The sequence below is a fragment of the Mauremys reevesii genome, linkage group 14 (assembly GCF_016161935.1).
Source record: "Mauremys reevesii isolate NIE-2019 linkage group 14, ASM1616193v1, whole genome shotgun sequence".
Lineage (NCBI taxonomy): Eukaryota > Metazoa > Chordata > Testudines > Geoemydidae > Mauremys > Mauremys reevesii.
The window spans coordinates 18970584-18983947 of NC_052636.1; the positions used below are offsets into that span (position 1 = coordinate 18970584).

Below are 13364 nucleotides of genomic sequence, written 5' to 3' on the forward strand. Positions count from 1 at the left end.
CCTCCGCGTGAGCCGGGCCCGGGCTGAGCCGCTGCTGCTCCCCGGGGGGGGCGGGTCTGTGCGGGGGGGCCGCTGGGATGGGGAGTCCGGCGGGGGGGAGAAGGTCAGTGGGACGCGGGCGGCGGGGGGAGGGGGGTTAATTGGCTCCTGTCCCTGTTGGTGCCACTTGCCTCGCGCCCCCGATACAAATTCTCTCCAGTTCTGCCCCTTTTCTCGCTCAGTGTCTCACCCGGGCTGTAAAATCCGGGGAGATTCGCCCCTTTCCCCGCCAATGAGCCGCTCTCCCGTCTCCCCCATTTCCCCCTGGTCTCTCCAGGAGTCTGATTTTCCACCTCCAGTTGCATAGTTTGTGACACGTTTTTTCTGCAAATCTCAAAGGTTGATATAAAATACCCTAAACGTTTGCTCCACTTCTCTCTAGTTGTTTGTTTCTAATTGAACATGTCCTGAGATTTCCCCCCCTCTCTAATTATAAAATAACAAGAAAATCTCCGATTTACCCCTTTTCTCGGCTTCTTGAACATAGATATAAAATGTTTGCAAATGTTGCCCATTTCCTCTCTATTCATTTAACAAATACTGATGTGAAACACTGACATTTTACTGCACATCAGATATAAACTGATATAAAATCCCTTTGATTTTCCACTTTCCTCTCTATTATTTGCAAAAATAGAGCCAAAATCTCTCAGATTTCCCCCCTTTCTCTTTCACTTCTACGTTATCATCAAATATCAGTTAAAAATCCTTTCATGTTTGGGGCTGTTCCCCATGTCTCTCAATCCCAGCAACTTCTCCTTTCTTGGAGGAAACCTGTTGCCCTGAATCATTCTCCATCCTGGAGGTTGCAGGGGGTTAAATTTCCCAGTGTTGATCTTTCCCCTCTCCTTTGAGAACCATTTCTTCCCCCCTTTATCTGTGTTAAAATGTTTGCTGATGAAAGACACCAGCCACATCTTTAATACACATCAAAGCTCGAGGCCTCCCCCTGTTTGGGGATCAGTGGTTCCCAGCTGGTAACGGGAGAGTTCGCTGGACCCTTTTTTTTTTCTCCACCTGGCACGGGATGAGGAGGTCTCTGTGAGTGCAGTGTGGGTCCAGAAGTATCCCAAACCCCATGACAAATGGCCTCTGTGAGGGGTTGATTCCCCCTGTGCTAAGATGCAGCCACTTCTGGGGTGGATCCATGGTGGCCGTTATTTGCTAGTGACAGGCATGGACTTTTCTTACCTTTCTTGCCCTCCAGAGCTTCCATTCTCCTGTTCAAGAGACATCCCCCAGGGCTCCCTCTGCCTGTGTGACTGGCCAGCAGGGGGCAGTGATAACTCTCTATCCACTTAGCAGACACTCTGAGGTAACAGTGCTGTGCGGGGTGGGGGGAGGTGTCTGTGGGGGGAGATTGCAGGGGGTACCCTAGTGAGGTTGGTGGGTTCTGGAGATTTGGAGTTTCAGGGGGTGGTTGTGATGTGCCCAGCCCTGAGGCTGTGGGTCCTGGAGGTGGGTATTGCTGGGGGCCGTTGGCTGCAGAACAGCCGGGGTGGGCGTCTCTTGGGGAGGCGGGACAGGGGGTTAGAGGGAGCCTGGTGCTGTGCCAGGGGCTCCGTCTGGGCTTCCCCGGCTGGCTCCTGGCATCGCTGCCGTGCCCAGTGCGCAGAGCTGGGGGAGGGGATCCCTGGCACTAGGTCAGGGGATGCCAGGGAAGCAGAGTGAGGGGTCCCACTGAAAAGCATCAGGGGGTCCTGCTGGGTGTAGGAGGGGGTCCCAGACAAATGGCAGGGCAGATCCTGCTGGTGGTGGTGTGCGGGGCGGGTCCTAGGCAGGCAGTGAGGAACTGAGTTCCCAGTAGGCGAGTCCCTGGCTGCTGGGGGCTCTTGGTGGGGGGAACCCTTTGGGATTCCCAACATGACAGTCATGGTCTGGTGGGGCTTCCCTGGCCGGTGGGGCTTTGAGGGGTATCTGGGGTCCCTGGCCGGGGACTCTGGGGGCTGCATCCCAGGGAATATCTGGTGGGCCCCTGGCTGTGGGAACTTCTACTAACCATGATCCTTCTCTCTGATCAACTCGTGCCAGAGTCCTGGCTCCAAGCACTGCCGGGCATTCCCCAGTCACCAGCCCTGTCACTGTGAGAACTTTCTGTCCACTTATCAGTCACTGTGAGTGTAAAATCACAGATTTTGCTTTTCTCCTCTTTTGAAAACTGCAGGAACTTTTGGTTCAGTTTAGAAAAATTGTGCCCCCAGTCCTGAGAGCAGCTAGGGGGCATCACGGTGAGAGAACAAAGAGGGACCCCTTGTCTCTCCCAGCAGATCCATCACACCCCTACTAGCCAGAGGCTGATACAACCCCATGGTGGGGAACCCAACACCCTCCCCACTGCCAGCAGTTGGATGTGAGGGGCTGGGACATCTTCCCTACACCTCCCTGGTGGGTGCCCCCTTTCTATGTCATACCAGCCTCTGACTAGCAGGCTGAGGATTCAGCACTGGAAGTCTTTTCAGTTTTCCTAGCCCTGCCCAGGGGGTTGGTTTCTCTATTTCCTGTTTCACAAATTAGGGAATTTTCTCCCCCAACACCCAAGTGTTTGTTCTGAGGATCTAGGCCCACGTTAAACAAGTCCCAGCAGGTTTGTCACACACTGTCCCACTCCCTTTCCTCACCCAGGGTATTCCCTGCCCCCTCCAGCCCTAACTCCCCAGAAGTTGCCACCTCTTCAGTATTTCCTGCACCTCCCCCTCCAGCAGGAACCCACCAGCAACCCCTCCAATAACCCCTACCTGAGCTGGCGCCACTGCAGCCGGAGAAGCCCCCCCGGCCAGGCACAGAGGGGTTAATGCCTTCCTGTGCCCTGCAATCCTCCCCACACCCCCGCTCCCAGCCGCTCCAGACCCTCTCTGTGCCCCGCAACCCCCACCCCCCGGGCTGCAGCGCTCGCCAGGGCAGGCTGCAGCAGCTGGGATCCAGCTGACACCCAATGCAGGGGCTGGGAGGGGGAGCTGCTACACTAGCCCCTGCCCCCGCTTTTCTCCTGGGGAGCCCCGGCCCCTCTCCTGCCCCATCCGGGCTGAGGCGGGTCCCCACGTGTCCCACCCCCTGCGTGGGGCCCGGGGGCGGGGCCAGGCCTGGGGAGGAGCTGCCCCTTCCCGCCCCCCCGGCCCTGCCCCCGCCCCTTGTGTGGCAGCGGGGCCATGGCTGGGGCCAGAAGCGCAGCACGGGGGCTCCTGCAGCCGCGGGCAGCGCGATGGGGCCGGGGCAGTGCGGGCGGGCAGGGCCGGGACACGCGTGGGGTGGACACGCGCTGCCGGGGCGGGGTCAGGCTGGGGTGGGGTGGGGTGCGGTTATTACCTGGGGGTCACAAGCCCCCCCCCCAGCTCTGCCGCTCCCCGGGAAAAGGCGGTGGGGGGTCTGAGAGGCACCGGCTGGGAGAGGGGGCGGCGCCGGGGGAAATGAATGAGCGGGGGTGGGAGGATTAGGCGGGCCCGGGGGACCTCCCTTACCTGGGCTGGAGAGGGCGGAAGCGCCCCGGGGCAGGCTGGGAGATGTAGTTACTGACTCTCCCTGGAAGGGAAGTGACGTGGGGGGCAGAGACCGAGCCGAGTTGCAAACGTGCGCGGGCCCCTGCGGCTCTGCCTGGCTCGTGGGCCGTTGGAGCCTCTCCGGCGGTTGGAGGGTTGGTGCCATTGGGGCTCTGGGCATGCGCAGATCGCGGCGGGAGAGCCCTTCATTAACCCCCCCGTGCCCGGCCCGGGCCCTGCCCCGCTGGAGCCGCCCTGGGGCCGCCCCGGGCTCCGCCTGCCCCGCTGCGGAGCTGCAGCCTCCAGGTCCCGGAGCAAGCCCCGGGTGGGGCGGGGCCGGGCGGTGACTCTGCCCCAGTGCCCGGGGAGGAGACCCGCATCTCGCAGCGCCGGGATCTGCTCCCTGGGGGGGGGGGCCGCGCCCGCGGGGGGCTCGGAGCTGCTGCCCCCGCAGGAGCCCAGCGCCCCCCAGGCCCGGTCAGGCTCTGCCCTGGGGCCCCGCGGGGGGTGCCGGGGGGAGGGCTCCGGCCCCACTGCGGTCCCTGCGTGGGGCTGGGGGGGGGAGGAGCGGGTGGGAAATGTCTGTGCAGCCCGGACAGGGCTGGGGGGGAGCAGGTGACCCCCGAGGAGCGGGGAGAGAAAGGGGGGGGGCTGAGATCCCCATGGATTTACCGCTGCCCCCTCCCATGGGGACCCCCCTCCCCTCCCGTCCTGCCCCCTTTCTCCCTAGAGAGCCACGAGCAGCCCATCAGGTGATAGCATGGTGCGTGAGAATGAGGAGCAGAAACCCCAGCAGGAAGATGCTGAACAAGGAGCACCACATGGGACGTTATCAGAAAAACCCAAAGGGAATGTTTCCAGGAGTTGTGCACTCCGAGAAACAGTAAAAGCCTCTGAGACTCAGCAGAGGCCAGAGGAGAACTTCAGTAGCCTCTCAGCCCTTATTACACATGAGAGAATCAACTTGGAAGAGACACACTACAAATGCCACGAGTGTGGGGAAAGCTTCAGTCGGCGCTCAAGCCTTATCAGACATCAGAGAATCCACACAGGGGAGACGCCTTACACGTGCTCTGAGTGCGGGAAAAGCTTCAGTCAGCGCTCAAACCTTATCACACATCAGAGAATCCACACAGGGGAGATGCCCTACACGTGCTCTGAGTGCGGGAAAAGCTTCAGTCGGCGCTCAAACCTTGTCACACATCAGAGAATCCACACAAGGGAGACGCCCTACACGTGCGCTGAGTGCGGGAAAAGCTTCAGTTGGCGCTCAATCCTTATCGCACATCAGAGAATCCACACAGGGGAGACGCCCTACACGTGCGCTGAGTGCGGGAAAAGCTTCAATTGGCGCTCACACCTTATCACACATCAGAGAATCCACACAGGGGAGACTCCCTACACGTGCGCTGAGTGCGGGAAAAGCTTCAATTGGCGCTCACACCTTATCACACATCAGAGAATCCACACAGGGGAGATGCCCTACACGTGCTCTGAGTGCGGGAAAAGCTTCAGTCGGCGCTCAAACCTTGTCACACATCAGAGAATCCACATAGGGGAGACGCCCTACACGTGCGCTGAGTGCGGGAAAAGCTTCAGTCAGCTCTCAAGCCTTATCACACATCAGAGAATCCACACAGGGGAGACGCCCTACACATGCGCTGAGTGCGGGAAAAGCTTCAGTCGGCGCTCAAGCCTTATCACACATCAGAGAATCCACACAGGGGAGACGCCCTACACGTGCTCTGAGTGCGGGAAAAGCTTTAGTCGGCGCTCAAACCTTGTCACACATCAGAGAATCCACACAGGGGAGACGCCCTTCACGTGCTCTCAGTGTGGGAAAAGCTTCAGTCTGCGCTCAAACCTTATCACGCATCAGAGAATCCACACAGGGGAGACGCCCTTCACTTGCGCTGAGTGTGGGAAAAGCTTCAGTCTGCGCTCAATCCTTACCACGCATCAGAGAATCCACACAGGGGAGACGCCCTACACGTGCTCTGAGTGCGGGAAAAGCTTCAGTCGGCGCTCACACCTTATCACACATCAGAGAATCCACACAGGAGAGCAGCCCTACATGTGCGCTGAGTGCGGGAAAAGCTTCAGTTGGCGCTCAAACCTTATCACACATCAGAGAATCCACACAGGGGAGACGCCCTACACGTGCGCTGAGTGCGGGAAAAGCTTCAGTCGGCGCTCAAACCTTATCACACATCAGAGAATCCACACAGGGGAGACGCCCTACACGTGCTCTGAGTGCGGGAAAAGCTTCAGTTGGCGCTCTGCCCTTATCAGACATCAGAGAACCCACACAGGGGAGACGCCCTTCACGTGCGCTGAGTGCGCGAAAAGCTTCAGTCTGCGCTCAATCCTTATCACACATCAGAGAATCCACACAGGGAGACGCCTACACGTGCTCTGAGTGCGGGAAAAGCTTCAGTCGGCGCTCTGCCCTTATCACACATCAGAGAATCCACACAGGAGAGCAGCCCTACACGTGCGCTGAGTGCGGGAAAAGCTTCAGTCGGCGCTCAAACCTTATCACACACCAGAGAATCCACACAGGAGAGACGCTGCACATGCTCTGAGTGCAGGAAATGCTTCAGTCGGCGCTCAAGCCTTGTCACACATCAGAGAATCCACACATGAGAGACGCCCTACACATGCTCTGAGTGCGGGAAAAGTTTCATTGAGCACTCAGACTTTGTCAGACATCGTAGAATCCACAGTGGAGAGAGACCCTACACATGCTCTTCATTTGGGAAAAGCTTCAATCAGATGTCATTCCCTATTAGATATCAGAAAATCCAAATCGAGAGAACTGTAAGAAATGCCTTTATTAGGGCTTCCCAAAGATTTGTTTTTAAAAAAAATCAGATTTGCTAATTCCAATATAGTGATCTTTGCACCATCTTCACTGTGGTCTCTCAGCTCTGCCAGATGAGTTGCCTGCTTCTGCCTTTTGCAGCTCACCCTTCTTTGGGGTCAGTCCTGTGATCTTTCTATCAGCTCCTTCCCTTTGACTTGTAAGAGTGTGTGTCCCTCCAGCCAGGAATTTCATCAGCTCCAGGTGGGGAGAGAGGTTGATGCCAACAAGCTACCCTGAGGCAAAGTTACCTGTGCCTTATATCCACTAGGACTGTACATGGAATTGGGTGCTCAAGTTAGTGATTTTGGTGTAAAAAGACAATTATAGTTGTAGAGCAGAAGCAGCCCAGGGAGTGAACCTATATTATGGGAGTAAGTAAATAACGTTTCCTTATCTACTTTCTCCACATCACTCATGATTTTATATACCTCTATCATATTCCCTCTTAGTCTCCTCTTTTCCAAGCTGAAAAGCCCTAGCCTCTTTAATCTCTCCTCATATGGGACCCGTTCCAAACCCCTAATCATTTTAATTGCCCTTCTCTGAACCTTTTCTAATGCCAGTATATCTTTTTTGAGATGAGACAACCACATCTGTACATAGTATTCAAGATGTGGGCATACCATGGAATTATATAAGGGTAATAATATAGTCAGTCTTATTCTCTATCCCCTTTTTAATGATTCCTAACATCCTGTTTGCTTTTTTGACTGCTCTCTGCACTGCGTGGGCATCTTCAGAGAACTATCCATGATGACTCCAAGATCTTTTTCCTGATTTGTTGTAACTAAATTAGTCCCAATCATATTTTATGTATAATTGGAGTTATTTTTTCCAATATGCATTACTTTACATTTATCCACATTAAATTTCATGTGCCATTTTGTTGCCCAATCAGTTAGTTTTGTGAGATCTTTATTAAGTTCTTCACAGTCTGCTTTGGTCTTAACTATCTTGAGCAGTTTAGTATCATCTGTGAACTTTGCCACCTCACTTTTTACCCCTTTCTCCAGATCGTTTATGAATAAGGTGAATAGGATTGGTCCTAGGACTGACCCTTGGGGAACACCACTAGTTACCCCTCTCCATTCTGAGAATTTACCATTAATTCCTACCCTTTGTTCCCTGTCTTTTAACCAGTTCTCAATCCTTGAAAGGACCTTCCCTTTTATCCCATGACAGCTTAATTTATGTAAGAGCCTTTGGCGAGGGACCTTGTCAAAGGCTTTCTGGAAATCTAAGTACACTATGTCCACTGGATCCCCCTTGTCCACATGTTTGTTGACCCTCTCAAAGAACTCTAATAGATTAGTAAGACATGATTTCCTTTACGGAAACTGTGTTGACTTTTGCCCAACAATTTATGTTCTTCTATGTGTCTGACAATTTTATTCTTTACTATTGTTTCAACTAATTTGCCCGGTACCGATGTTAGACTTACTGGTCTGTAATTGCCGGGATCACCTCTAGAGCCCTTTTAAAATATTGGCGTTACATTAGCTAACTTCCAGTCATTGGGTACCGGCGATTCAAAGGACAGATTACAAACCATAGTTAATAGTTCCGCAACTTCACATTTGAGTTCTTTCAGAACTCTTGGGTGAATGCCATCTGGTCCTGGTGACTTGTTAATGTTGAGTTTATCAATTAATTCCAAAACCTCCTCTAGTGACACTTCAGTCTGTGACAGTTCCTCAGATTTGTCACCTACAATTTGGCAATGTTTATGCTCCTTTCTAGGATTTGACTTCCACTTTTAAAGGAAGTCTTTTGTCTCTCACTGCTTCTTTTACATGGTTGTTAAGCCCGGTGGCTCTTTTTAGTTCTTTACTGTGTTTCTTAAATTGGGGTATACATTTAAGTTGGGCCTCTATTATGGTGTCATTAAAGTGTCCATGCAGCTTACATGAATTTCACTTTAGTCACTGTACCTTTTAAATTCTGTTTAACTAACCCCCCTCATTTTTGTATAGTTCTCCTTTTTGAAATCAAATGCCACAGTGTTGGGCTGTTGAGATGTTCTTCACACCACAGTGATGTTAAATGTTATTATATTATGCCGTTTATTTCGAGCAACTGCAGTTATTCGGGAGAGTACAGACAGGCAGAGTTTCCTCCCGAGGTAGGTCTCGGTTAGATAAACAATTAAGGCAAGCATTTATACCTTTTGCGACGTACAGTAAGGAGCAACAACTGCATTTTGTTTGTACATATTCCTTTCTGATAGCTTACTTCTCTCAGCAATTTCTGCTACAATCTGCATTCTATTCTTATCTAACACAAGGTCGAAAACCAGCGTCTCTTACAGTTCTTTTCCGCTGCCCACGCCCTGCTTGGAAGTCTCCGTTATTAGCTGTTAGTTAGCCTGGTAAATATCAAGTCCCTGAGAAAACACAGTTATACGAAGCAAAACAAAATCACAAATAGAAATGTCATTGGAAATTCAAAAATTAAAAAGGAAAATGCAATTCCCATCACTTCATTGTATCTGGGCCATTCCTGTATCGAGAGTACCCGCTAAGGGCCCTGTGTGCTTATGGGAAACCTGGAGGAACTCATAGCAGAGCCTGAACATGAAACTCAACTGCTCCCAGGTGCCGCAGTAAAACCCTTTCCCTGCTGTGATCTTGATGATTTTATGAAAATATGCTAATGAGTGTGAATATAATGTAACTGGAACATGCTTCATGCAAAAGGTCTCTTGTGCAGTATCATTACAAAGCTTATTATCTACTGTGTGTGTTCAGCCTATTTGTATGAACCGATCTTTCCTGTATCTGAAGCTAGAAATATGAACTATAACTCTGAGGTCCGCAATGTGTGGGCCATTAATAGTGGTTTGGACTCTTGATGGCTCCCATTAACCAGGACAATTGACTGGAGATGGCTCTGTCCTGCACCATCTGTGAGTCAGGCCAGGAACAATGAAGGCTTGGGGTCTCACAGGGCATGTGACCATGTCACCTGGTACAGGAATCCATCTTAAACCTGGGGCTTTTCCCAGGAGAGAGACAAAGATTCCTGCCTTGTACCAAAGCTGTATAAGGGGGTGGAACAGAAGAAAGGTGGCTGCAGTCATGAGAAATCCCCTAGCTACCACCTGAGCTGGAACAAGGACTATACCAGGTGAAAAGATTGGGCCCAGACAAGAAATAAGTCTAGTCTGCAAAAGAAGCTTATTGGAAAGTCTCTGAGGGTGAGATTTTATGTGTATTGAGTTTCATACTGTATTAGTCTTAGACTTGCATGTTTTTGTTTTATTTTGCTCTATGGAGAATACAAACTCCACAGAGAAGGAAAAGTTAATGCCTTAGAAAAATCTGTGTGTGTTAGAGTGTCTAGGAACCACTCTCCTATAGCTTCTTTTCTCTAATTTCCTTTAGAAAATCTGAAGCAGGGAGCAGAAAACCATTGTCTTTTCTGAGGTGTAAGCTCAGGACCTACTGAGTATGAGACTGACATGCTGCCAACTGTGCTAAGAAGGCCCAGGAAAATGTTTAGGCTCAGTGCATATAGGATCCTCCTACAGCAGTGACTGGAGCAGGGAAGGAGCTGGAAGAAGCAGAGAGATCTGGTGCCCACAGACCTGTCCTGGCATCTTTCTCAGCAGCAAAGAAATCAATTTGCCCTTCCAGTGAACAATCTACTGGAACTAATGGCAGCACAGGGGGGATGTTTCTAAAGTATGCACCCACCTCTACATTTTAGAACTTACTCTCCTTTTTCTAGTATAGCACTTTCTATATGAACTGGCAAAACAAACTACACAGGTAAGAGAAACAAGGGCTTGAGAGAAAGCTTGAACTCATAACCCCAACAGATGGCCCCTCTGCACTAACCAGTTGCACCCCTGAAGATGTTTTTTAAACATTTGGGAAGCAGGCAGTTATCAGTCTCTGTGGTTCACACCTTTGCCTGGTAATTGAAAGGCTGCTGGTTCAAACTTAACTCAAGATGCGGCTTTTCAGCGATGAGACTCCAGTACATTTTAACAGGAAGAAAATCTCCTCTATTCTGGCTTTGCCCCATTAGACTCCTTCTGCCCATCTTCTCCCCCTCCCCCAGTCGCTTTCCTTCCCCACTGGGGCCATGCAGAGAGGATCCCCAGTCAGTCTCTGTCACAGAGAGTCTGTATCCCATAAAGGGAGGGAGGGGTCTCTCTAAAACACTGATAATGGGGAGGGGAGTGGTGTGCGTGGTTAGGGGGAGACAGGATGGAGAACTAACAGTGGGGCACAGAGAGATTCCCCCAGATTTGGGAGATCCCCTGCTTCCCCCCATCAGCCAGCTGTGAGAAGAACAACTGTTGGGGTGGAGGGTCTCCACATGCTGCCCCCGCCCCAACTGCCAACTGTGGCAATGGGAGCTGCGGGGGTGGAGTCTGTGGGTAGCAGTGTGCAGAGACGCCCCCGGCCTTCCAGCTTAGGGGCTGCGGGTTGCTTTCAGGAGATGCCCGAGGTAAATGCTGCACCCCTCACCCTCTCCTGCAACCCCCACCCCCTGCCCCAGCCCAGACCCCACACCAGCACCCAAACTCTCCAAGAGCCTGCCCCCACACCCACTCCTGCACCCCAACCCTCTGACTGCCACCCCTGTCCAGCCCAATCTTCTGCTGATGCACCTCAGCCCACACCCGTGCAGGGTTTGAAGCTTTCATTGCTTAAATTCCAGGACACGGAGGGATTTCAGCTCCCCTTTGCTCAGAGGGAACCTTCACCCCACTCCTAACCAGGTTCTTGTCCATGGGATCACTGTAGGGGGGCTGGATCCCTCGGTGTCTTTTCTCTCTCTAGGACAGGCCGGGGTGCAATAACTGGGGGCATCTGAGCACCCAGGACCTTCTGTGGGGCTGCCATTCCCCTTCCCCTTCTGTGGTCCCATCTGTCATTGACTCCAGCCTTTTTTATCTCCATCGTCAGCACCATCTCAAGCCAGCAGCACTCGCCTCAAAAAGACAGAGTCCAGTGGCACCTTACAGACTAACAGACGTATTGGAGCATAAGCTTCCGTGGGTGAATCCCACTTCGTCAGGTGAATGTAGTGGAAATTTGCAGGGGCAGGTATAAGTATGCAGGCAAGAACCAGTCTAGAGATAACAAGGTACTTCAATCAGGGAGGATGAGACCCTCTTCTAGCAGTTGAGGTGTGATCACCAAGGGAGGAGAAACTGCTTTTGTAGTTGGCTAGCCAGTCATAGAATTCCCACTCCATTCATCTGACGAAGTGGGGATTCACCCACGAAAGCTCATGCTCCAATACGTCTGTTAGTCTAGAAGGTGCCACAGGACTCTGTCACCTTTTACAGATCCAGACTAACACGGCTACCCCTCTGATACTCAAAAAGACAGTGTCCCCTGCTGGGAGTAAATCATTGACCGCTCTCCTCCCTGAGCACTAACTGCCCCTCTGTTTCCTTGCCTCTCAGTCTGTGCAGATGGGACCTTTCCCTCCAGTGCTGGAGGATTCGCTCTTCTCATCTACCATTGTCCCAAGCAGCACAGCGGGTGGGAATCTTAAACGTACCAAGGTGACTTAGGAGCAGAAACACTCCCCCGCAGATCTTCCATGCAATTGTCAATTGCCCTTCACTGAGCAGGACTGAAACTGGTGCAGGGAGACTGGTGAGCCACATCCCCTCTGGGCATGAGGAAAGCAGCAGGGTGAAAAAATGATCATGAAGATGCTGGGGATTGAACCCAGGGCCTCATACATACAAAGTATATGCTCAACCACCGAGCTACATCCCCTAGCAGGTTGTGTTTGCTATGGGTTACACTCAGAGCCCTCCTGTTTCCAGAGCATCCAGTGACCTATAAGCTTCACGAGAAGCCCATTCCCCTCTCTGAGGACCAATCCTGCTCTCCTGGAGGTGACTTATTCATAGGGGTCACTTTTCAGCAGGGCCAGATTCTATGGGTCGGGCATAGAGATTGGGTGCACTGGTCTCAGGGTGCAGAGATACACTCAGCCATCTCCCCTGCATTGGGTTGGGGGTGCGGCAATCCCCTGCTGCAAGGTCATAGTGGGGGATGCTGTGAGCAGCTCAACACCTCACCCTAGTGGCAGAAGTGGTGTGGGGAGCTCCAGGTGTTTCTAGGATCTGCTATTTCCACCTGCCTGCAAACTCTAGGTTTCCCCAGCACATTCACTGCGGTGCAATTGGGTCACTGTTTCCATGGCTGAACAGCAAAGAATCACTCCCAGTTTCCCTTCTATTGGCAGCAGGATTAGCCTGTGTCGGTGGTTAATGAGGTGGATCTAGTTGTAGATTGTTATTCGTTCCCCACCTTGACAATTCACACAGTCCCTTTCCCAGGCAGATTCCCAGCACCTCAGTGATCCCGGTAGCAGGGTTGGGTCCTGAGATTTTCAGGGTTCGTTTCCCCTCCACCTGGAGTGAACTCAGCTTTTTCCCCATCCCAGACAATCCATGAAATAACAACAGGGGCATAAAGAAAGAGGGGAGGGAACATCTCACGGCCAGGGCTGGATGTGCCCAGAGCCCCCTGCTTGTCCATTGTTTCCATGGAATTTGCCCCCCTGCTTTGCACAAGGGACAGAGAAAGATCTTGCTGTTCCTGTGTCTGTGCAAAGAAAATTGTGCTTCTGTATGAAAGAGAGGCGGGAAATGGCCCCATGATGGGGCAATAGCCTCAGGATTAAGAGCAAAGGACAATGATGGGAAGGTTCACAATTGACTCAGTAGTTGCATACAAAGGTGCACGTTTGGCAGTTACACTGGGAAATTCTGGCTCCTTCTCAGGCTCAGGTTGGCCACCCCGGTCTAGATGTAGAAGTGACAACATTTAAACTTGAGAGAGGGGCCAATTTCCCCATCATTTCACACCTTTACACCCAAACACGATGACTTTCTGAATGAACCCTCCTCGTTCAGCCAGAAGATCTTGGGGTGGATGTAGGAGTCACTGGGTAAAATTCTCTGGACTCTGTTCTGAATCAGGTCAGAGCAGAGGTACCTAGTGATC

The 13364-nt window shown here is 52.2% G+C and overlaps 1 pseudogene; it reads left to right on the forward strand.

Moving 5' to 3' along the window:
- The window catches only part of LOC120381552, a 99897-nt pseudogene extending 93658 nt beyond the window's left edge, over nucleotides 1-6239 (forward strand).
- The last annotated feature ends 7125 nt before the right edge of the window (nucleotides 6240-13364 follow it).